Raw genomic sequence first — 21,634 nt, 5'->3', positions numbered from 1 at the left:
ATGTTGGTCAGGCTGGTCTCAAACTCCTGACCTCAGGTGGTCCACCCCTCTGCCTCCTAAAGTGCTGGGATTACAGGTGTGAGCCACCATGCCCAGTGTAGTTTTAATGCCAGTTTTTGCATTGCATGCTCCATTACTGGAGCCTGTCCCCAGATGAGTACCTGCTTGCCCAGAGCATGGTTACAGAGGCTGCACTGCAAGGGAGACAGTAGTGAGGATGAACCACTCTGATCACTTATTTTGGTCACATGGAGGTGAGAGGAAGGAAACGTTGCAAGAGGGAACAAGATATCGCTAATACAAAAATGCTTCTTTTTACTTGTCAGCTGAGATTCCACGTGCAGCGAGGTTTCGTTTTCATCACACATATGTTTGAGGAAGAAAAATTCCTGACAAGTCATATTAAGGATGTGATATATTTTATTAAATATTAGTATTTCATTAAAGAAAGAAATGGTAATGTCAAACATTACATGAGAAAGAAAAAATAGCTCAATGCAAATGAAAATTTGATCAAATGCATACAAATTAGAAACATTTTAAAATATGTTAATTAAAATTACAGGCTTTATTCCCATTTCATGATTTACTGTCCTGGAGTGCTGTTCACATGTAATGAAGGAGGTACTATTAAACAAAAGTATTGAAAAATAAAATCCCATTTACTCACAGGCAGTGGTCAGAATTGAATCACTTTGCTCCAGATTCCCGACTGCAGTACTTGGCAGCTGTTATTAAGAGCCTCATGTCCTTTCCTCATGTCTTCCCACAACTCAGTTCTTTTTCTTATTGTTCTCTGCATGCCAGCCGATGCACTTCATTATTCTTACATCTGAGTCATCAGCACAGAACAGGGTATTCTAGGTGCAGGTCAGCAGAAGTGTCCTGAAATGGAGCATAATGTTCCTGCTTCATGACATTATGTCCATATTGTAGCTCAAAAGTGTATTAGTTTCCTTTTGGCTCAAGTCTTCAGACAAACTAATATGTACATAATTTGGCCTCCCATAAAATTGCAACTTTTAGAACTTTGCCAGTATATGTTAACATATTAAAATTTACATACTCTCAAGTAATCACATGAATTATCTATTGTTCCAGGCATTTGAAATCGTATAGATTAGCAAGGAAAATATTTTGTATATTAAGTATATGACATATATAATTACATACTAAATTAAGAGTGTTATTTTTGCTGTTGCAAAAATACTATATATGACGAGTGTATTAAACAGGGTAAATGCACATAAATTTTTTCTTTTTCTTCCACATATAGACCTCCCTTTGAAGACTGGCAATCTGGCAAGGGAGATCATTTTCCAAACTCTTGAAAACGTGTGAGGACTCATGACCTGTTACATCAATGGAACATGAAGATAATTGAAGTGTATCACTTCTGCGCCAGGCAGCCTAATGGAAGAGGCGCCCATCCACCCTCTTTCCTCATCTGACAGCTGGATGGAAGGATACCAAGGTTTTAGGAGAAGGCAAAGCCCCGTGATGGGAGAGGCCTGAGCACCTCACAGTGCGTGGAAGCCAACTCCTCACCAGGAACACATGCAGTGGCCCTATGTGTGCAAGGCATCCATCTCCATTGTTGGAGCTGACCTTTTGGGTTATTTTGTAATGGCAGTTTACATTACCTTGTTAACACAACAGAACACTGTCAAAGAAATGCTCTATGGTGCCAACCCACTATTGCCTTGAAATAGAAATTACATATCAGTCAAAGGTCTCCAGAGAAACAGCAGCAGTAGGATAGATGTGATCTTCACAGATAGACAGACAAACAGATAGATAGATAGATAGATAGATAGATAGATAGACAGATAGATAGACAACTGGACACAGATAGATTGACCACAGACAGAGATAGAGATAGATAGATAGATAGATAGATAGATAGATAGATAGATAGATAGATAGACAGAAAATGAGACATGGATAGACAGATAGAGATAGATAGATAGATAGATAGATATAGATAGACACAGATAGAGATAGTGATAGACAGATTTAGATAGTTAGACAAATAGACACAGAGACAGATAGATAGATAGATAGATAGATAGATAGATAGATAGAAATAGATAGAGAGATAGATGGACAGACAGACAAATAGACACAGATAGACAGATAGAGATAGATAGATAGAGATGGACAGATAGAAAAATAGACACAGATAGATAGATAGATAGATAGATAGATAGATAGATAGATAGACAGATAGATAGACAACTGGACACAGATAGATTGACCACAGACAGAGATAGAAATAGATAGATAGACAATGAGACACAGACAGATAGACAGACAGAGATAGATAGATAGATAGATATAGATAGACAGACACAGATAGAGATAGAGATAGACAGATATAGATAGACAAATAGACACAGAGACAGATAGATAGATAGAGATAGAGAGATAGATGGACAGATAGACAAATAGACACAGATAGACAGATAGATAGAGATAGAGACAGATAGAAATGGACAGATAGAAAAATAGACACAGATAGATAGGTAGATAGATAGATAGGTAGATACTTTCAGGATCGGATTGGCTTATGCGGTTGTGGGACTGGCAAGTCCCACATCTGTAAGGTAGTCTGGCATCTGGGAACTCAGCAGGATTTCTGTGGTAAGGTCTGGAGGCAGAAATCCTTCTTCTCTGAAAACCCCAGTTTTTGCTCTTAAGGTCTTTGACTGATTGAATGTAGCTCATCTGCATTATCAAGGATGATTTTTATTTTACTTAAAGTCAATTTATTGTAACATTTATAAAATGCCTTCAGAGCAGCATTTGGATTAGTGTTTGACCAAAGAACTTGACCCCATAACGTGGAAGAGTTGACACATGAAATTAACCATCTCATCCCCTCCCCCACCGGCTCACACAGAAGGCCAACTTCATCCTTACCTTTGATTAGGTAGGAATGGGCACCTGACCCTGGGAAAATCCAGCTGGAGCCAGCAATGTACATCTTGTGACCTAAAAGGAAAAAAGTATATACTGTACCCAAAGTACTTTTTGCAGTAATTTTCAACTGGGAAATACAAAAGCTGGGTAAGCAACCAGGAAGGCAAAAGGCAGAAGCATGTGTAACTTTAAGCCAGGGCCAAGACAATCAAACTTACGTACCAATTGGCATTATGAGAAAGCAGCAAATAAAAGGTTTTCAACTACTGAAAAGGGCGTGGCTTCAGAGAGCATCAGAGATGACATAAGATAAAAATGGAGACACCAGGAAAAAGGATGATGATGCTGTCTCAATGCTAATTGCAGCTTCCATGAAATCTATCATAATTGAAGCTTTATTTTCAAATAACCTGTATATCCTGAAAGTAACTGCTAGTGCCCAACTAGTGATGGCTTGAGTATCTGCTTTTCTTTTAAACAAAAAGCCCAAACTAAGAGAAGCCAATAGGAAAACTTTGCTAGAGGAAGTGTTGTTTAATCTCAAGTTTGAGAAACAAATGGGTGCAGTAAACAGAGGCAAAAGTTCAAACACATTGTGCATTTTCCTCCCATTCCAGTCTGTGCTCCACTTTGCAAGGAAAAAGAGAGGGAAGGTCCAAAAAAGAATTCTGAGGGTATGATTTATGCTGTCAGCAATGGGAAGCCATTGAATAAATTTTAATCCCTGGGAGATAGACAATACTCTGTTAACACTGATTAATCTTGAGTGAGTACAAGGTAGAGGTCATTCAGTTTTCACTTTAAAAAATATTGTATTTATTTATTTACTTATTTAATTTAATTTTTTTTTTGAGACAGACTTTCACTCTTGTCACTCAGGCTGGAGTGCAATGGCAAAACCTTGGCTCACTGCAACCTCTGCCTCCTGGGTTCAAGCGATTCTCCTGCCTCAGCCTCCTGAGTAGGTAGGATTACAGGTGCCTGCCACCACACCTGGCTAATTTTTTGTATTTTTGGTAGTGACTGGGTTTCACCACGTTGGCCAGGCTGGTCTCGAACTCTTAACCTCAAGTGATTCACCTGCCTTGGCCTCCCAAAGTGCTGGTATTACAGGCGTGAGCCACTGTGCCCAGCCCAGTTTTCACTTTTAAAAATAATTGTCATTGGATTTTCTGTGAAGTAAGCATGTATTTTTTCAGTAAGTGTAATCAAAACAAAAATTGCATACTTATCTCTGTAAAATATGATACAAAGATAAAAAGCAAAAAAAGAATGATAAAATGTAAGCAATGCCTTTAGAATTAACGAATGTAGATTCAAAGCAACCAAAATGTCAGATTTGATTTACTTAAGATCTTTCTGGAATGTGTGGCTAGATTGTGGTGGTGTAGAGATGCACACAAGCTAAGGCCTGAGTTAGAATTGGCACCACAGTCTAGGCTGACGCAAGGCCATGGGGAGCCAGTCTGGGTTCAGGGCTGGTCCAGAGGATGACAGATACAAAGCATGTCAGGTAGGCTTGATGATGCTTTCCACCAGCTAGAGTGTGGGAGGAATGACAAAGGGAAGCTAAATATGGCTTCCAATTTCCTGACTTCAGCAATTAAGCTGATATTAATTATTTCTCTCAGAACATAAATGCAAATATGTTATGGATAGCTTACTTCAAAAGAAAATGCAATAGTGTTGTTTTGAATTGAACAGACACATATAAATTCTCAAGTAATTAGGAATAAGAACTGGAATTACAAACGTTTTAAAAACGTTTTAAAAGATTAAGAGAGTTGCCCTCGACGGTGCTCTAAAATTTTGTTTATGAGAGAGCATATATGGGGGTTTATGGTTGTAATACGAGGAGGGAAGAGAGAATACAACAAGCTGCTCCTTGCTTACTTTTTATTCTTTTCAACAATTCCAGGGAATTACTGGATATTGAGTTGCTTGGATACTGCCACGTGAAACGCAGACCTGCTGTGACCCCCATTTAAGTAGTGGAAGCTGGAGAGCTGCACCTCTGGAGTTGACTGTACCTCTGGAGTTGGCTGAACCTCAAATCAAACTGCCCGAAACCAGAGCTCTAACGCTGACAAGTTACGTATGTTCTGCTTGCTAGTGTCTTGATTGGAACACATTTCATTTTAAGTCATCTACATTTAACATAAATATTTAATCAAAGTTGTCAAGTGTGCTTTGAAGTATCAGGCAACAGTCATTTTTCAACTCAGGTGTCTAGACTAATCAAACTTTAAGAAAGAGTGCAACATTTATAATGATACCATCATTTTATTGAATCATTCCAGTTAAATTTGATTTCAGTGCAAAAATCACAACATTTGCTTTTCTCTGATAGAAATGCAGCTCAGAGTTATAATTTTCTTTTTGATTGAAGGGTATACAGCTTGTGGTGTTTGGGGCTCCAAATGAAATTCAAAACTATGTGACTCTCATTCAGACCCATATTCTGTGACCCTTCCTTTAAACTGAGAAAGGAAAGGGGAAACTTTTTTGACACTAATTCTCTACCTCCCCACTTTTGTCAGGCTAAATTTCTGCTCTGCTGAAAGAGGTAGATCTTTCGCTAAAGCTGTTGAACTGCACAGATAATACCTCCAAAATATTATTCTCATAATATCAAGAGAATGATGTTATTGGAGGTTGTATCATCCTTCACTGAGTCCCAGAGTTGAGGTGAAGATTAAGTTAGATGATATACATGGATGCTATTGATGGAATCACTATTAGAAAAAAAGAAACTATAAAAATGTTCAACTTCCATTACAATGTTATTGAAAACAGCATTTGTTTGTTTGTTCCACTAACTTTTCTAAAATTCTTTAAAGAACATATTTGATTATATTGAGACATACACTTTTTGATATTGCCTGACTCATAAAAGAGGTACCTTTGGACATTTTAAAAGTATACGAGTTTTCAGTACTAACAGATTGTTAAAACTGAGTTGCTTTGGTTTGGGGCAGAATTTTTATTAAATAGTGGTAAAAATGAAAATCAAAAGAATATTTTCAAACCTAAGTAGAGAAGGTCTGGTGTAATTTTCCAGCAATAAGTCCCAGGAGAAAGCCTTGCCCAAGATTTAGCCAATGGAGCAATTGCTCACTCAAGGTCTTGGTTTTTTTCTAGCCCAAATGTATTTCTGTGACCAGTGCATGGGCTAGTGTGACAGGAGGTAGCCAGCCAGGTAAAGTTATGACAGTGAAGTAATGACATCAGGTTCAGAGAAGGAAAACGGCATATACTCATATGGAACAACCAGTAAATAGATCAGATCCCAAACAGCATTATTCAGAAGCCACATGCAGAGGACGTATGCGGAGGATGTGTTCAGCATTGGGCCACATGTTCTATCCTGCCAGTTGCAGGCATTCCTGCTCAGTCAATTGAGGTCAGTTGCTTTCCATCAGAGGCGAGTCTGGCCGTCAGGTCTCCAGGAAGTCGTGTGAAATCGACAACAGAAGACAGAAGCTACGCTGGTGGCATCTGTGGGTTCTAATGTGCAAATCTCTAAAATCCAAATATCTGGAAGTCCAGAATTGTCTGTGTAAGTTTGAGGCAAAGTTGAAGAGGAGACCAGATGACTAAGAGAGGGTAAGCTGGTGTCACCAGGTCAGGAAACAAAGATGGCGTGGCAGTGAGGATGTGTCCTCCAGGGCTGGGGCTGGACGGATGTGGAGCGGAGGAGTCGCAAAGCTGGAAATGCACGCAACCAGAAGCTAGGTTTCAAAAGGCGACATGTTTTAAGATGTGTTATAATTTTGTTGACCAGTTTGAAGCTGTTTTCTTTAAATTGTGTACGCTTCGGCGGACCCGCCAAACCTAGACACATTCCTGAGTACATGTGTCTGGGGAGGACTGGATGTTTGCGGGATGAGAATAAAGCAACTCACATCAGACTGTAGCCTCTTAAGGGCAAGGCATCCCACCAGTGCCTGTTAACAGCTTGCTTCTACAGAGACATGATGTGGACATTGACTCTATCTGTAATGTATTTTGTAATTTAAGTTAATATTTAGCATCTTTATCAACCTTGGCTTGAGGACGTTAGGCCACAGTGAAATGGCAGATTTAAAATAATGTACAATACTAGGCAATTTAGATGAAACATTTTATCTTCCATTATTAAATGTAAAGGAAAGGTTGACTGTCTCTTATCCAATGCTTAACACCAGAAGTATTTTGAATTTTGGATTTTTTTTTTTTATTTTGGAATGTTTGCATTATACTTCCTGGTTGGGTATTCTGAATCCAAAAATCCAAAATCTGAATTGTTCCAGTGAGTATTTTTTTTGAGATCGTCTTGTCAGTTGTCAAAAAGTTTAGAATTTTGTAACATTTCAGACTTGGGTTTTTTGGATTTGGGCTATTCAACCTGTACCAGTTTTGTACCTGCTACTATCCTACAATCTCATATCTCCTCTTCCCTTGTGTGGCCAGCAGACTATGAGTAAAAATCCATGGGGTATTTCTGTGTTCACGAATTTGGGGAGATGATTCATCCCTAAAAGACAGCTCAAGGCCTCTTCAAGAATCCTCCAACTTTCTCATTTCCTGAAGTTCTATATATTTTCATTTGCTACTGAAAAAGCAAACTAAATTTTATGATTTGCTGTTTATTGAAGCATGTGTTTTTCTCTGGAACATTGTTTTATGAATGTGTGTGTATGCATGGGTGTGTATAGTTTACATGGGTGTGTATAGTTTACAATGTAAAATTTGCTTGTTGACTTATGTTTGTGTATTTCTACTTTAATAGTTCCATGGAGCAGAGGTCTTAATTATATCAGGCTGATTCATACATTTGACATTGTGTATTTTACACAAACTTAGTGCTAATGGTGATCTATTTTTTTCTTAATTTTAGGTCACTGAAAATTAGATTTGATTTTCCTAGTTCAGAGAGTAACTCCTTTATCAAGTTTGATATAAGGTGTTTCTTGATATCAAATGAAAATTATTAATATTGGCCTTATACCTTTAGAGAATTGAGTTTTGGAATTTAATAAATATTTTCAAAAATCATAGGTAGATTTTACCAAGTATGTGTATACACAGCCCTATAAGATTTTGTTATTGATGCACTTTCTAAATGGCTTATTCCCATGCATTTTGAGAATGAAAGCTTTAGAGGCATTAAAAAAAAAAGTAAGCAGCAGAATCCTATTGACTTCTCAGCCAAAGATGAACTCCTTTTCTTCAACTCCTAATGCTCATTGACTAAAAGCCATTTTTTTTTCAAAAATCAAGGACTAAGAAAGGATGTTTTTCAAGAAACACTGCAAGTTACAGGTTAGAGAACATTTAATCAATCTGATGATTGGAGATAATCCTATTACAACAACAATCTTATCTGGTTGTTTCCTAACAGGAATGAAAGAAAATCTGAGTGAAAAACACTCCCAAAATTTAAATGATAAACTTACATTTATTGAAATAGTAACTCAAAAAATGGATCGAAGTTGATGAGTATTTTGTGCTAGTTGCTAGGGATACATAGATAATTAAAATAAACTCATATTAAAATCTGTTAAACCTGTAAAATAAAATGGATTAAAATCCATTCTTCGAAGAGTTAGATAAATACACAAAATAATAATTAGTGTAGGAAAGGTGACAGTTTTGCGTTAGGGCAGGTGTGTAGGGGAGCACTTCTCAATTTTTTCTCTAGGTTTCTCACTTACTCTCCAAATGTCAGTGTGCCTCAGGATTTTATCCCTGGCCATTTTCCCTTTACGGACTATTAGCAAGTCTTGTGTGAGATTAGTCTTAATTGGCAGCTATAAGCTGAGAGTGCCCACATCTTTATCTCCAGCCCAGATTCCCTGCTAAGGGCCAGCCCCACATATTCCACCTTGCATTAGCCATCTGCCAAGTAGACAGCCTAGACCCCTTTCATGTTCATAATGGAGAAACAGAACTCATCATGCCCAATTCTTTCTCTCAAATTTATGTCGTCTCTGGTCTCAATAATTTATTCATTCTACACAAACACACACATACACACACATGCATGCACACATGCACACGTATATAACTTAAGTCAGATCCAGAATAATTTATTAAGAATAAAAATTTAACAGAACAAAATATGCATTCATGGAGCTTACAATTTTTTTACACACAAAACTAAATTATCAGTCACTATTCTGATAAATAATTTGAATTGTGGAGAGTTCTAATCAAGCCTAATCAAGACAAGTAATAGTCATCCAGGTTACTTAGCCGACATATTACTAGCTTTGATTGGGAAGTGAAGAAAGAACTCTTTAGTAAGTTATATTCCAGTGATCAATCATCCCCCATCATATTTTATTATAATTGCAGCCCTTATCATATCTGTGATTATTTTGATAATTTATTTGTTTACTCCAGTGGTTCTCAAAGTGTATCCCATGTATTCACAACACTTTTGACAGGTTTACAAAAATTGAAAACAATTTTTAATTATACTAAGCCATCACAGTCTGCAATGGCTCAGTGCACGTTGGTGCAGTGGCAGCAAGGTGTACTAGCAGGTCATTGAACTCTTCATTGGCGATACTTGCAGGAAAACAAACAAATAAATGCATAAAGCCAGCTTTACTTAAGAATGTCTGTTGGCTGTGAGCGGTGGCTCACGCCTGTAATCCCAGCACTTTGGGAGGCCGAGACGGGTGGATCACCTGAGGTCAGGAGTTCAAGACCAGCCTGGCCAACATGGCAAAGCCTTGTCTCTACTAAAAATACAAAAATTAGCCGGGCATGGTGGCACACACCTGTAATCCCAGCTACTCGGGAGGCTGAGGCAGGAGAATCGCTTGAACCTGGGAAGTGGACGTTGCGGTGAGACGAGATTGTACCACTGTACTCCAGCCTGGATGACAGAGCAAGACTCTGTCTCCAAGAAAAAAAAAAAAAAGAATGTCTTTTGATGAAGCACAAAAAGTTAATTTCACTGTATTTTGAACTATTAGTACCTGTATTATTAATGTCTTGTGTTATGAAATAGGAAGTCTATGTTAAGTACTTCCACAGCATACCAGAGTATGATGGAATTCTTGAGGAAAAGTGCTTGTGAAATTAAGTTGTGAGCTGGACTAGAGACTTTTTCATAAAAAATTATCTTTGCTTGAATAAATGACTGAAGATTCTTTATTTTCTTGAAAATGAATAAAGTGAGCCTATCATAAAACTGATGGTATTTTGTTGCCAATAATAAAATTAAAGCTTTGTATCTGCTACCATTGACAGCTTCCCAAGATTTAAAGTCTTTCTGATGATATTTGAGATGATACTAACAAATGCGATTATATATAGTGTAATCAAATGTGTCAACATTTGGAAGATCTTCATAAACCTGTGATTCATTATTTTTCAAATGACTAATACAGGATTTTACAGAATCATGAATGGGTAAAAGATCCATTCAAAGTGCAAGATGAAAGGATTTGTATATAACGGAGTCGGGAAAGTTCACTGATATGACTTCAGATCCCACATTGCAACTCATCTTTATGAAGCTGCCTCCCTTCAGTGTAATATCAAAGAATAACTGAAAGGCTATTAAAATATGCCTACCTTTTCCAAGGTAGACTTTCTTTATATGCTTCATCCAAAACAACATGTAACAATATTTAACGCCGACACAGATATGAGAATCCAGCCATCTTCAATGAAAGTAGATATTACAAAGATTTGCAAAAATGTAAAACAATGACACTCTTTTCATTGTTTTAATTTTTTTAAATGGAGTTATTTTTTCATAAAAATATTTTCGTGTTAATATGTAATGACTTTCTTGTTATATAGAAATAAATAAATAAAATCTTAAAATGCCACAGTGTTAATTCTGACTACAGTAAATATCAGTGGCTACAACTCATGTAAACAAAAGTTTTGATGAGATCTCAATTTTTAAGAGTATAAAGTGGCCCTCAGTCCAAGGAGTTGGAGCAGTGCTCACTGGCCAAATATGCTGTCTCTCCCCATTAGAAGGTAAGGATCATGAGAACAGTGATCTTGCCTGACTGCCACCACTTTTATCTCCACTTTGTGGAACACGGCTGGCAAATAGCACTGAGAAGCATTTCCGCTGCAGCTGTCCATACTTGCACATGTGGTTTTAATTCACCACACCCCAGTAAATACTGACCTGAAGGCCAGCAGCTTCTTTCCAGCTGTTGGCTGAGTCATTTTTACATGCCATGTCCAGGCCACTCAGATATCTCTTCTTCTTCCTTGGGCTAATCAAGTTATCACAGAGCACATGAAAGCCAGGAAAGATGAGATGATATTTTAAAGTTCTACAAATATTATTTCTTTATTTAGGAAAAATGTACTTGCTGAAGATCAGCCACAAAAATGGAATCGAAACTTGATTGGAATACTTTAAATTACCCTGCAATTTTTAAGCGTAGGGTCCTGGCAGAACTTTTAAGAGTTAAATATATCTGCCAATTTCTTTGTCTAATTATACTGAAGATCGTATTTACTTTTCCTACCCTTATATATTGTGGATTTGTAAGGACTGCCTTTCTAAGAGTTGTCACTTCTTATCAGTTGAAACGTCAGAAATGGTGTAGCCCCTCTTAATATATTCCTACTGAAAATTACTCTGCAGTGGTGGTGTAACCATAATTAATTGTTTGCAATTTGATTTGGGATCCACAGGGGGAAAAGGTGAAACATGATTTCCAAGTAGTTATGTTTACCATTATGGTTTAATGACATGCATTAGCCATACAAATGCAAAAGCGACATAACCTAGGGACCGGATTCTAGTACTTTATGCATAGAAGCAGCCAAGTGATTCTCATTAGTGTTTATAGAAGTCAAACCCACCATAAACCTTAAGGCAATGATTACAACATATTGCCTGGTGTTCTTACAAGTAAACACTATCTAAGAGAGAGTAGTTTGGCATATGAATTTCAAAAATCACTGTTATTCATGTGAACACCCACTGGAGATCAAAGCGCATCTAAGCCCAAATAAAAGTTTCTTAGTTTTAACTAGTAGTTAGGAGTTTTTAAAAGCTGTAACTCAATAGAGAATGTTTAAGCAGAATGATGATCACAAAAGTAGTCGCACATATCTGCTGCAGTGACTAAATATATCTAGGACCTAATTTCTTTTTCCTTAAATCTGAAATATTGACAGATTTTCTACTATGTACTTGAGACTGAGAGTAATACTACACATAAGTTGCTAAGTGTAAGGGTGATTATTTTTTAAATGTCTCTCCTAGAAAGCTAAAAAGAACGGAAACAAAGTCACAAAAATAACTGTTTGTAAACTGTGTACTTAAAAGGAAATTTGATTCTGGCCTTTGGCCTGGCTGGGAATAAACCGGGAAGCTGTTACTCCATCCTAACAAGAAGTGAAAAGCTGAATGAACTGAAAATCAACAGCCTTCTTAGACCCACAGAAAAGTGAGGTCTCAGGACAAACCACTATGCCTAAAAGTGGAGAAACAGACAAACAGGTAATGAGAATCACAGCACAGCAAAGCAGAAATCTCTGTAGGAAACAGTACCAGGTACTTCACGTTATACTTTCAACAAAAAATTACAAGGCATACTAAAAAGCAAAACATACAGCTTGAAAAGACAGAACAAGCATCAGAACCAGACTCAGATATGGCAGGGATGTGGGAATTATAAGATTAGGAATATGAAAGAATAATGTTAAAGGCTTTGTTGGAAAAAGTAGGCAACACCCAAGAACAGATGGGCAACGTAAGCAGACAGTTGGACATTCTAAAGCAGAATTAAATAAATTCTAGAATCAAAAACACTGTCACAGAAAAATTTTAAATGCTTTTAATGGGCTGGACATGGCTGAGTAAAGAATTTTCATATTTGAAAATATGTCAATAAATACTTCCAAAATTGAAAAGCAAAGCAAAAAAAAAAGACTGAAAAAAATAAAATAGAATATTAAAGGATTTGAGACAATTACAAAAGGTGTAACATACAAACACAGGGAATGCAAGAAGAAAAAGAAAGAGAAAAAGGAACAGAAGAAATATTTGAAATAATAATGACTAAGAACTTCATCAATCAATGTGAGACCAAACCACAATTTCAGGAAGTGGAGAGAATACCAAGTAGGATAAGTGCCAAGAAGAAAAAAAAAGCACAAGAAGAGAGAAGGAAAAAGCCCTACACTTATATTCAGGCATATAATATTCCAACTGCAGAAAATCCAAAATAAAGAAAACATATTGACTGAAGCCAGAGGGAAAAACATCTTATTTATAGAGGTATAATTATAAGAATTACATCTGACGTCTCAGAAACCAGGCAAGCAAGAACAGAACAGAGTGAAAAATTCAAAGTATTGAGGAAAAACCACCAGCCTGTAATTCTGTACCATGCAAAATTACCCTTCAAAAGTGAAAGAGAAATGAAAACTTTCTCAGACAAACAAAAACTGAGGGAATGTATTGTCAGTAGACCTGCCTTGCAAAAAATGGTTTTTAAAAAAGTTCTTTAGAGAGAAAAAAAATTATACAGATCAGAAACTTGGAGCTACATAAAGAAAGGAAAGATTTAGGGAAGAAATAAGGGAAGATAAAATAAAATCTTCTATTTCCTTATTCTCAATTGAGCTAAGAGACAACAGTTTGTTCAAAATAATAATAACTGATATATTCTATGATTATAGCTTATGTGTAAGTGAAATGAATGAGGGTAATGATACATGGCATGGGAGGGAGGAATTAGGAATATAATACTCTAATACACATATAAAACATGTAAAATAGAATGTCTCTATGTTATAATATTCCTTTAAGACAAGAAAATGTGCAAGGTGTTATAAGAGAGTTAAACAGTGAGAAGTAATTTAAATTGGGTGGCTAGGTAGGGCCTCTCCAGGGAAGGGTATTTAGGATGAGACTGGAAGGATGCATCAGTTAGCCAGATGGAGAGCTATGAAAAGTGTTGTGAGCAGAAGTAAGAGAATGTGTCAAGTACCATGCATTTTGCCTCATGAGAGACACTGAAATAGAAAGAAGCTGTGAGATAGAGAAAAGGAGACCAGGGCAAGCTAGAGAAGGAGGTCGATTCAGTTCCCGCAAGGACTTTTAGGTGATGGGATGCTGGTGTGTTGGATTTTATGAGATGTGCTAACCTGGGGTATGACATGATCTTAGTTATATTATAAGATAATTATGTTTGCTATGTGGAGGATTGATTAATTGTCACAAAGCAAGATTGAAACTACAAGAACAATTAAGATGCTACTGTGTAGTTTCAGTGAAAGGTAGTGGCTATTTGCTCTAGGTACTTAGAAGTGGTATGGAAAAAAGTGAATAGATATACACACACATGTACCTGACATAAAAACAGAATTGTTATTTCTTGGCTTATAAATTTCTAGCCATATTAGTTTGACTATCACACTGGAATAAAAGAATCAGGTGACAAAGTTCAAATTTGAAGACTCTAGAGCATGCTCAGGCCGTATCACAAAGTAATGGTAAAGAATACTTCATTCTCTAACAAAATAACTGGAACTTTCAGTTTGGTTGTAATTTCAGTAGCATAGGTTCTAAGTAAAATTTTCTTTCTAGATAATCTCTGAAATCATCTTTTCTTTCTTTGAAAATTTGTCCTTTAAAACTATATTTCAAGGTTCTTTCTCATCTTCTTCTATTGGTGACATGGCCTCATTTTCTGTCAAGGAACAAACTGTTCTAAATTTCTTGAATCCCTGGCAATGTCTTTGAATCTTTCCTATTTGTCATCTTCCAAATTTAACCATTTACCTTTATCTTCACATGTAGCAGTTCCCACATACCTTCAATGCATTTTTAAATGATACAGTATTTTTCTTAAGTCCATGCTGCAATAAATACCCTGGTACAAACCCCCTGATGCACTTGTGCAAAACATCCCTAGGATATCTCATTGAGCAATTCTCAGCCGGCAGCCCTGTGCTCCAGGAATTCAGAAAATACTATCTTGCTGTCTCTGGCTTCCGTTAGTATATTGGGAAGCTCATTGTTGGTCTAATCACCATTCTTTTATGGGAAATCTCTGTTCTCTTGGCTGTTTTAAATGATTTTCTTTGCTTCGCTTGTTTTATTCTGTTCTTTCATGTACCTGGTGTGATGTTTGTTAGCTTTCCTGAATTTAAAGATTCATTTTGCTCATTAATTCTAAACAATTCTCACGTGTTACCTCTTAGAGTATGATCCCACTCCACCCCTATCTTTTTTCTCTCCTCCTAAAACTCGGATCAGTAGTATGTTTGACCTTTTCATTTTCTCTCCTATACCTTCCCACCTGTCTTTTATATGTTTATTTCCTTATATTTGGGTTGCCTTCTACATAATTTCTTCAACTCTAACTTCCAATTCAGTAATTGTCTCAGATGCTGTTTATTATATTGCTAGACATTCTGCTATGCTCTATTCCTAGTGAGCCTTTTCATTTTCAGTCAAAACCTTTGTTCATTTAAAAATCATGTTAAGGAATCTTACTGCATAATCTATAACTGATCACTCAAAACCTTCTATGAAGCTCAACCATAAAGAAAAACCCATAGATACACTGAAAATAGAATATCCTTACAGTTGCCTCAGAGGAAAGTCCTGTGCACAACCTCTGCCCACAGAATTAGATTCTGACCCTTCCACTTACTAGTGAGGTGATTTTGAAAAATTCCTTGACTATTCTGAGTCTTAGTCTTAATATCTGTATAAGGTAGTATTAGTTCCTATCGCCAAAGAATGTGGTGATGATTAACTTAGCAACATATTCAGTATTCAGAACAGAAGGTGGAAAACAGAAAAAAAGGAAATATGAGGAAAAAGAATCAACAACTGATTTTTTTAAAATCTCATTTAAAAGCTACAGATTTCTCTAACAATGGCTCATTGGCTCTGTTAGCCTTTAGAAATAACTACATAGCAAATCACTAAATGAGGAACAATTATGTCAAATTGTGAATAACTCATTACTGCAGAAAAAATTAAATTGAAATTTTTAGAAAAAGCTATATGACAAAAAATTACCCTTTATTAAAATGTGAGAATATCTGAAACAGTTAGATGGGAAATCAATAATACCTGCTAAATCAAGCCATTGCTGTGGCTGCTCACAATCCCATGCTGAGGTAGCATGCCTCTATGTGGGTTCTGGAAAAGAGGTTTGTTATCCAGTAGTGATGACAGCCAGGGGCCCCAGAGAAGGGAGAGACATCAAATGAGAAATGCATCCTCCACATATGAGCTAGGAAATGGGCCTCAACACTGCAACTGTTGTTGTTTGCCCCAATTCAGCTGTGCTGGACATTAGAAGCAGGGGCCAGAAACCTCATATCCACAGGGAATGTAACTGAGTCCGCTTTGCAAGAACCTCAACTTTAGATTCAAACAGCACAATTATCAAAATAGAAAACAAAGTTAAAATTCTTCCCAAAACAAATATCTTGCCCAGATGGTTTTATAAGTGATTTTTTTAACCAAGCATCCAACACACAAATACTTAGGATTTTATGTAAATTCTTCCAGAGAATAGAAACAAAAATATGCAGCAATTTTATGAATATAAAAGATGCCACCCTTAGGTACTTAGTGTGAGGCATTTATTATGTCTGTGTCCCAGTAGAAATATAAAAGAATATTTGTGGCAACATTGGTTGCCATGGCCTCAAGGGGAAAGAGTTCAAATGTCTAACAACCGATGAATAAATTTTGGCTTATTGACATAGTATATCCAGAGGGGAAAATGGTGAATCAAAGCTAGACATCAGCCTGGACAAACTCAGAAATCTAATGTTGGGGAACAGAAAAAGAAAGTCACAGAAGGGCTGGGCATGATAGTCCCAGCACTTTGGGGGGCTGAGGCAGACAGACTGCTTGAGCCCAGAAGTTCAAGACCCTCATGAGCCACATAGTAAGATCCCTTCTTTGCAAAAAAAAATACAAAAAATTAGCCGGGCATGGTGGCACACATCTGTAGTCCTAGCTATTCAGGAGGCTGAATTGGGGAAGACTGTTTGAGCCCAGGAGGTCAAGGCTGCAGGGAGTTCTGATTGTGCCACTGCACTCCAGCCTGGCCTGGGTGACAGAGCAAGATCCTGACTTGAAAACAAAACACGCAAAATGACTGCTTTATTGTAAGGTCAAACCAGGCAAATCTGAACAACATATTGTTTAGAGAATCATTCATAGGTGGTAAAACCTTTAAAGAAATTCAAGGGAGTATTTCAGAGGAACCTAGGCCAGCAGCTATTTGCCGCAGGGTGGGGGTGGGGAGGTGATGTGATGTAAGGTGCGCAGGGCAGGTTTTAAAAGAACTGGTGACATCATTTCTTTAGATGGATACATTGGTTTTAGCATCATTCTTTAAGCTTAAAATATACTAGATAAAATATTTTGTAATTTTGATATATTTAATAATTAAAAAATAATAAAATCTGGAGGACATTTGAAGGAAGCAATTTAGACAGTTATTCCATATGTCTTTATGATATTATTACAATGGCTCCCTAGTCATTTATGTTCTGAAATTCAAAGCATTTTTAATTTATTCAAAAGTAAAGACAAATAAAAAATGTTTTGCTTATACAGTTAGATGAACAATTTGGAATACCTTTGCTGAGTCGTTTTAATTCAAATTCAAATTAAGTGGATTAACTGTGTCCTCTCTCACAGATAAATACTTCCTTTATTTCCTCCATGTTGTACTCTAAGCATTTAAACTATTTGCTTTCAGAAAGCTATTATCTTTCTTGGCGTGATGTACAATTTCCAAATATTCCTGGTCATATTTGTAGATTTGAATGGGCCCAATTGACATCCACATCTTATGTGTCTTCTGAGGTATTAACTGAAGCTTGCTTCAATCTCTGACTCTACAGAGAATTCCAGTGGATGTCAAATGAATGAGCTGGATGGAAATGCAATCATTTAACAGTGAGCCAAAACAGGCCCTTTCCCTGAAAGTGATTTTCAGAAGCAGTGTTCTCTGAAGCAGAACATTCTGGAGTATTATGTCCCTCAAAGCGTTTGGGTCCTTTAGCTTAAATGCACATCTCTTCTCATAAGCCATTACATACCTTAAAATTCTGGAGTGCAAAAATTTGTTGCTTATAAATAGCATATTTATGTGTTAAATATCTGCAGCTTATGGGCCTTCATTCCTTTTTTATTCTTATTGCCCCGAAGACAATTTCTAAAATGATTTTAGAGATATGGAGTAGTAAATGAGGTATTCCTGAGAGAGAGCCTGAAGTGAAAGCAGTTTAGTTTGAAATGTCCCAAGTAATCATTTGGTTTTATATGTGTGCTTCAAGGTAGGTTAAGGTGGGACAAGAGAATGAGCATTTGCTCTTGCACCTGTAATTAAAATGGCAGAATCTCAGAGTTTCCTGGAATAGAATCTTATGTCAAGTTACTAAGAAAAATATAGTGCACTTTTGGCATTACAAGCCAACTAATGACAATGTGATGCAGATTCTGAATGAACAATTTGTTTTGTATTTCAGCACAATATGCTTATAAAATCACAAACTATTTGTATTAACAATTAAAATATTAGTTTCAGAATTTATTCATTTTCACATGTATTAACTTTTCAGTGATCAGCACTTAGCTCTGTTTCCTGCTTTCCAGCTTGCTAACTGGTTCAAAATAAAATCAAGACTTAATGAAAACTATGTTCTTAACATAATGGTTTGAAGTATGTCATTTTCTTCTGGTTAAAACAAAAGAAGAGAAATCTTATGTGAACAATCTATGGTCTGAAACATTTACTATGGTTTTATCTTAAAATAATGTAGTGGGTTACTGTGTCTACTTCAACAGCTGCCTTGAGGCTTTGTTTGTTTGTTGGTTCAAATGGCTACCATCAGTCAAAGGAGACAGGCATAGTCAGCTCATTACAGCCTTAGCTGATGTACTAATGTAACTTCTAAGTCGGCTTAACATCAAACTTGCAAAATGCTTAGCTATTAAACAATACTTTTTTCTTAGCTGTATTTAGAAAAAAATGAGGATTTTGATCCTTTCTATATGGAAATGATGACCTTTAGTAGAAGAAAATTCTTTTTATTTATTTACAGTTACTAAACTCTACTGCTTGTAAAACTTCAATTAGAAAATGATGTTTAAATCTTGTAGGTAGATATCTGCATGTGTATTTCTGAATTTGAATATGTGTGTATATATGCATAATGACAGAATAAAGTAATTTAAATTTAAAATGTAACATAGATATGTAATATATAACAAACATAAATATGAATGTAAATATAGATACATAAACAACATACATACAAACATAAATATAAATATATACATATAAAATATATGTAAATACATATAAAATAAAAGTATTTTTTATGAATAAAATACCTTAAAAAGATTTTGCTTCAGGCTAAAGATTTCATATGAGTATTTAATATTTCTACCTTTCTAACTTTAATATATTTAAAGTGAGAGTTCTTTGCTATTTTTATATAATTTTTGAATATTAATTTACCATTAATGTGTTATTTTCTTGGTATCTGTAATAAGAAATATATATAGTGGTCCTTACCCTCAGGTCTTTATCCTGAGATAGAGTTCTTAAAATCCTTGCAGTAGGGGTGCTGGAGGAATAATTTGTTCTGTATTTGTTCTTTAATCCTAGCTTCTGACACAGTGCTCCTTTGTAATGTCCTGAGTGACAAAAGCATCTTTTGTTCTAACGGGTGGCTCTCAGTGGGCTCCTGGGTACCCTTAGAGTAAGGGCTGGTTTCCCGGGGAACAAACCACCTGTGTAATGAAGGGGTTGGAACTTTCAGCCCCACCTTCTAACCTCTAGGAAGGGGAGAGGAACTGAAGGTTGAGTTGATCATCAATGGACAATGATTTAATCAACTGTGACTGCATAATGAAGCCTCCATAAAAACCCAAAAGGCTGAGTTCAGAAAGCTTCCAGATTGCTGAACACATAGAGATGTCTGGGGTTGGCTCCAATCCAAAAGAGGGCATGGAAACTCTGCTTCTCCCTACATTTCTTGCCCTGTGCATCTCCTCTGTCTGTCTGGCACCCGAATCCTTTGCAATGTCCTTTATGATAAATGGGAAAATGTAAGTAAGTGTTTAGCTGAGTTCTCTGAGTTGCTCTTGCAAATTAATGGAACCCAAGGAAGGGTCCCGGGAACCCAGGTTTATAGCTGGTCAGTCACAACCTTGGGACTGTCACCTGAAGTGGGGGCAACCTTCTGGGGCTGAGCCCTCACTTGTGGGGTCTGGAGCTTCCTCCAGGTAGATAGAGTCAGAATTGAACTGAATCACAGGACACCACGCTGGTGTTCACAGAAGCATTGCCTGTGCTGGTGGCAGAAACCCTCACACACATTTTGGTAACCAGAGGTAAAGTGTTGCATTGAGTGTGATTGACTGTGTAAGAATATAGGGGGAGAAACAGGTTTTTTGTCTGTTTTTTTATTCAAATTAATTTATTACGAATGTGTAGATGTGTCATTTCATTGAAATTTTTCCTGTGTTTCTTCTGAACCCCTGAATTAAATTAAATGTCAACTATATAGACCAGTTCTATGTGAAAGAGTTAAGTGCCATCCAATATTTCTTCTGCCTCTCTGCTGTCTCAGACAATCAATCCTGCCATCCCTCAGGAACCTTTAGGCACTATGAGAGTCATGCCTTGTGAACATTTCCCTAAGTTTCTGTTGTATGTAAAATTATAAGGCCATCTCAAACATGTGTACTCGTTTTAGAGGAATCTGTGGTTAAAAAACAGAACATGTAGAATCTGTTCTTTTCACTGAGCAATAATTTTAATAATCCAGAACAACACTGACAGGCGGGGTTTGGAGAATAGCAGACTGATGTCCCCGATTTTCAGGAGAGCATATTACTGACACCTAATCAGACACCCATGACAGAGCTGGGCATGTTATCATCACAGAGAAATACACTTCAAGTGATTTTTAATTTGGGGTGTATTTCCTACACTGTTGAACTTAAGTAACCCCTCAGTTGAAATGTTTAGCATTATGTGGAATATTAAGTGTCAGTGACTCAAGAGTATTTTAGATTGCATTTATTATAAGTAAGTTCTAACTGCCATTCAATCTTGTAATAGAGCTCTCATTTTAATTATTTGTACTTTGCCTTGTACAAAATAAATAAATAAATATGGTTTCTAGTTATACTAAAGCAAATTTTATGTCTAAATAATTTGTATATTGACCTATGATTATATTTATAACTCTTTGTTTAGAGACGTGTAATACAGTAATTTGACCATGTGTATAATAAACATTTGTTTACAAATGGAAAACAACAAAATGTATGGATTTTAAAATAAAAATAAAAAAAGATAATTTTTGTTTTACCTTGGTTATTTTTCTTCTTTCCTGTATTTTTTGTGAGTTTATCGATGATAAAGTGAATTCTCCAAATCTTCCTTGTAAAATACTTTTTTAAAGTACTATATACTTCTAAAGAAGCTTTATATATTTATTCTATTTTCATCTTTGCTTATTTATTAATGAAACACATGAAAATAGATATAAAAGAAAAGGCATTAGTGTAAAAACTGTTATGAATTTGCATGAGTGGATATGCACTTCATTGTTTTAACAAGAAAGGTATAAGCTTTTGTTTGTACATTTGTGGTTGCTTTTTCCCACTAAGGCTAAAGCATAGGATGTGGTGTATTCTGTTGCTTGGCTTTCACATATCCTTTTGTGT

The 21,634-nt window shown here is 36.3% G+C and overlaps 1 long non-coding RNA gene across 1 annotated transcript; it reads right to left on the bottom strand.

Moving 5' to 3' along the window:
• Nucleotides 1–406: 406 nt before the first annotated feature.
• Nucleotides 407–19,628, bottom strand: LOC109027703 (uncharacterized). Its single transcript, XR_008667252.2, has 3 exons — nt 19,470–19,628; nt 2,923–2,994; nt 407–885 (listed from the first exon to the last, which is right to left on the bottom strand). It is a non-coding gene; the product is annotated as an uncharacterized lncRNA (long non-coding RNA).
• Nucleotides 19,629–21,634: the final 2,006 nt, after the last annotated feature.

The sequence above is a fragment of the Gorilla gorilla genome, chromosome 6 (genome assembly GCF_029281585.2).
Source record: "Gorilla gorilla gorilla isolate KB3781 chromosome 6, NHGRI_mGorGor1-v2.1_pri, whole genome shotgun sequence".
NCBI lineage: Eukaryota > Metazoa > Chordata > Mammalia > Primates > Hominidae > Gorilla > Gorilla gorilla.
This window is presented reverse-complemented; position numbering and strand designations above follow the sequence as displayed.